Raw genomic sequence first — 4,685 nt, 5'->3', positions numbered from 1 at the left:
GTTGACTTTCAATCCACATCCTTTGGATGTGGAGGAGGTAATGGTTGAGGATGTGAGACCGGTGTTTCATTTTTATCTTCGGTTTATGTAGTAAGAACCTCGACCTCGTTCTTTTGCTCCTTTGCATTCAATAAAGTTTCGACCTTTTTCTCTTTTTCAACCTTTCCCAATTTAATTTGCTCAAAACCATCCTTTAGTTCCTTGCATGTCGACTCGATAGCCTCCATGGACATTACACTTTTAACTTGATAAGGAATGAACATTGCATCATCCGAATCCTCCAAAAACTTGAATACCCCATAATCTATCGTATCAATTTCCAACGCTTCATCAAAATCAAACTTGTCCCCTTCAACATTGAACGTGAAAACTTGAGGATATTCGGGTTGATCCTCTTCGGTTGAATCAATCGAGTTCACTTGAGCATAAGTATTGTTGGGATTTGATGAACTCGCTTAATTATGGTTTGGATTGGTAGTGTTGCTCTCGATAGGAATTACTCTCGTGTTATTGTTGTTTTAGTTTTGTTGGTTATGTTGGAGGTGTTGGTTATTTCGGTTATTGTTGTTGATGTAGTTGTTGTTTGGGTTAACTTGAGTGTTTGAAGGTAAAGTTCCTTGTGCTCTTTCGGCAACTTGATTTGAAAGTCTCCCAATGGTGCTCTCAAGATTTTGGAAAGAAGCTTGTTAGTTTCGTATTTGTTGCTTCAAAAGTTCATTTACTTTTGTTAGGAGAGCTTCGGTTGATTCTACCTTCTTGATATAGTTTTGTATGGTTTCTTCTAAACTCTTCGAAGGTTGGGATTGTTGAATGTTTTGTTGAGGTTGTTGATTGTAACCTTGGTTATTTTGTGGTCGACTATAACCTTGGTTGTTTTGATAATTTGAATTGGCTTGGTTGTTATAAGGTTGATTGTTGTAAGGTTGTTGGTTTTGGTATTGAAAGCTGTTGTTTCGGTTTTAGTGATAGTTGTTATTGTAACCTTGGTTTCGGTTTTGGTTAGTGAATCCGGGTGGTGTATTGGTTTGGTTGTTGAATGACTCTTGTTTTTTTATTAGGATTGTAGTAGCCTTGGTTCGATGTTCCTCCCCGTTGATAGTTTTGATTACTCACGTAGTTCACATGAGCATCCGAATTCATGGGAATGTCATCTCGATTAACATGATTGCATTGAGTAATTTGAGGATGATTCTTTGTGTGATGTGGACCTTCGCATCGTTGACAACCTACTTGCATTGCGACTATCATTTGTTGAATCTTTTTCAACTCTTTCCCATACGTTTGAAATTGATTGTTTAAGCTTGCAAGCGTCACTTGCCCATAACTCTTGATTTGTGCTACACTTTTCCTTGTCAAATCTCGCGGTGAAGGTGCCTATTCATATGTGTTAACCGAGATGTCTTCCAATAAGATTTCGGTCGCATTTGGTGATTTATACATAAATACTCCACCGGATGAAGAATCAAGGTATTGCTTCGTTAAAGCATTACAACCCCAGTAGAATGTGTTGATCTACTCCTTTTTCGTCAAACCATGTGGTGGGCAAGCTCTTAACATTTTTTTGAATCGTACCCACGCATCATACAAAGATTCATCACCCCGTTGGGTGAACCCATTAATCTCCATTCGAAGTCGTTCTACTTTTGACGGTGGAAAGAAGTGATTGATAAACTCATTGGTTAAATCTTGAAAAGTTCTTATGGAATTGGATGGTAAGCTCCTTAACCAAACTTTTGCTTCTCCTTGAAGTGTAAAGGGGAATGCCCATAACTTAAAAGCGTCATCGGTGACATCCTTGTATTTGTAGATATCACAAAGATCATTAAAGTGTGGGATGTGTTCGAAATTCTCATCTATCAACCCTTGAAAGTATGTATCTTTGATCAACGTGAAAAAGTTACCCTCAATCTTCCAATTTTCCGCTTCGATTGGTGGTTTTGTAATAGCCGGTGCTATGATTGTTGGTGCAACTAATCTAGCGTTCCACATCGGTGTGTCGTTCGGATCATTCAATAACTCTTGATTAACTGGTGGACCATGGTTGATTGGATTACCCTCTTCATTGAGAATTAGTTGAACGTTAGGATCCATGTCTTCTAAACAAAATGGCAAAGCTTTGAAATTTTTCCTTAATACCCTTTCTTCTCTACGATTATAAAACCCGTGCACGTGTTTTTCCGAATCGGAGAATGGATGTGTGAACTCTTGATCCTTGTGAGACCTTGTTTTCATACACCAAAGGTACCTATTCCTCAATCACAACACAAACACAAGCGGTTTTCCAAACAAAAATAATATATAAAACACGAAAAGTAACTTTCATAAGGGCAAACCCCTACCAAAGATCGAACAATCAAAAGTTTAAACCAAATACCCAACTAACCTAACCGCTCCCCGGCAGCTGTAAGACCTGAATAATTATTGTACAGAAGTGTAAATAGGGTACATAAAGTGTGGAAGCATTGTGTAATTAAATAGAGGTCTGAGTCTGCCCAGACCCTTATGCGCGCCGCGCAGGGGTAAGGGTGCGCGCCGCGCACTGCTACTGTAGGCAGATTCCTGCTTTTTAATTTAAAGTTTAATGAGGGGCATTCTTATCTTTTCACATGAGGACGAGTTTAGGGCTTTAGTGTCCAGTTGTGTGGTGGTTGAAAACACATTCAACACTACACCAACCTCATCTTCTCTCCAAATTAAAGTTCTAGAGTGAGAAACACATTTGAGAGAGAGAAAGCTCAAATCAAGGAGGAAGAAGTTGATTTCGGGTCAAAGCGCGTGTATTAAAGTTGTTCATCTATCAACTAGCTACATTTTGATTGTGGTGGTATGTCCTAACTTTGATTTCCTCACTTTAATTTACATAAGGGTTAGGGTTTGGGTAAATTGTGAGCATAAAACCCATATTTGGGGATTTTGGGTGTTCTTGGGTAAGATTGAGTCATGAGGACTCAATAGTAACTAACCTAGGGTTTCAAAGTGTTAATCGGTGGTTATGAGTCTTAAAAGGTTAGTTAATCACTAGCACACTTGGTTGTTATGTGAATGGGTGTTATTTGGGTTAGTGGATGACCCGAAATGGGTGTGTTGACTTTAAAATGGTCAAATGGGTAATGATTGACCTAGTTGGGAAAGATGGGTACGAAATACCCTAATTTTATATTAGTTAGTGTTGTTGGACCTTAATCACTAGCTTTTAGTGATTTATGATGGTCTTGACCTTAAATGGACGGTTTGGTGTAAAATGGGTCATTTAATGCATTTAAGTCATTAAATGCACATGAGTGAATTTTTGGTGTTTAGTCCAACTAGTTTGTGTGTTGATTTAGTACTTAATGCATTAGGCACTTTGCTTTGAAGCTTGCGGAAGTATAAAACCGGCACCAAAGCGTTAAGGTGAGTGGAATAATTAAATGCGTATGTATATAATGTATTTATTTGTATGCTATGGTATGAACCAAAGAGCTGGTAGTACCATAGTATGTGCGAGTGTGCTACGATGTGAACCAAAGAGCTGGTAGCATCATAGTACGTGTGTTATAGTGTGAACCAAAGAGCCGGTAGCACTTAGAACGAGTACGACTTGGATTGTGATGTGAACCAAAGAGCCGGTAGCATCATAATCGATGCGTATGGTGTGAACCAAAGAGCCGGTAGCGCCATGACGCGAGTATGGTTAACCATATGGTTTGGGTACGCGTGGTAGTGTAGCATATTGTATTGTTCGATATTATGCTATTGATTATGCTAGTTACGGTATTGGAGGTTAATAGCTTCGTACTTGAGATGGTAGGCTATTTATATTGCTAGCGTGCATGCGGTATGTGAGTAAGTGATTGCAAGTAGGTGTATTATATATGTATATGTGTAATTATTGCATTCACTATGCGTTAGCTTACCCTCTCGTTATTTACCTTTTTAGGCTTCAGCGTGGACAAGGGCAAAGGTATCCGTTTAGATTAGTAGTGCTCTTGGGGGTTTAGCTTTTGGAAGTTCGACCAAGATTTGGGTAGTTTAACCCCAAATACCATGCTCAAAGTATCGTTTGGAAATTAAACTAATGTGGCCGAAACTTGTATTTTGTACGAAATTCGTAATTCGAGACGATGTGGGCCCAGTGTTGTAAAGCTTGTTTTTATTTTGGGAATCTGTTAGTTTTACTTATCGTAATGTGTTGTGAAAACCGTTTTCTCTAAAAGTATTAGGAAGCGGGAGATCTTTTCACGTGAAAAAGACAATTGGGACAGCAGGAAATGGAGCGGCGCGCCCCATATTGGAGCGGCGCTCGATTTGGCCAAAAAGCCTGATTTTGTAAAAAAATAAAAAGCGTGTTTCGGTTGGTTAACGGGTTGGGTCGTTACAGCAGCGGTGCCAAGAAAGTGATGATGGTTCTTGTGCAATGTACATCTTGTACCCTCAAAATTATATATGATTCAAACACTACAAATAAGCACACACAACTAACGAGCACTTAGAACTCAGTTATTATAGCACTTCAATGTAAGTATTCTTATCAAGTTCGTGCCAAGGGAGCAGCGTAAGTCGAATATTTTAAACTATCAATTGTCTTAGGGTTTGTTTGATTGGAGGGGTTTTGATTGATATTAACTAACAACTAAAACTTGCACAATTAAACAAACTTGAACTAAACAAGTGAACTAGTAGCAAGAAACAAGTAACGAAGTACT

General features: G+C 38.7%; 1 non-coding gene across 1 annotated transcript; it reads left to right on the top strand.

Annotated features, from left to right (window-relative positions):
* Nucleotides 1–1,528: 1,528 nt before the first annotated feature.
* LOC139873888 (small nucleolar RNA R71) lies at nucleotides 1,529–1,635 on the top strand. Its single transcript, XR_011767600.1, has one exon. It is a non-coding gene; the product is annotated as a small nucleolar RNA R71 (small nucleolar RNA).
* Nucleotides 1,636–4,685: the final 3,050 nt, after the last annotated feature.

This window comes from Rutidosis leptorrhynchoides, chromosome 10 (assembly GCF_046630445.1).
Source record: "Rutidosis leptorrhynchoides isolate AG116_Rl617_1_P2 chromosome 10, CSIRO_AGI_Rlap_v1, whole genome shotgun sequence".
NCBI classification, from domain to species: Eukaryota; Viridiplantae; Streptophyta; class Magnoliopsida; order Asterales; family Asteraceae; genus Rutidosis; species Rutidosis leptorrhynchoides.
This window is presented reverse-complemented; position numbering and strand designations above follow the sequence as displayed.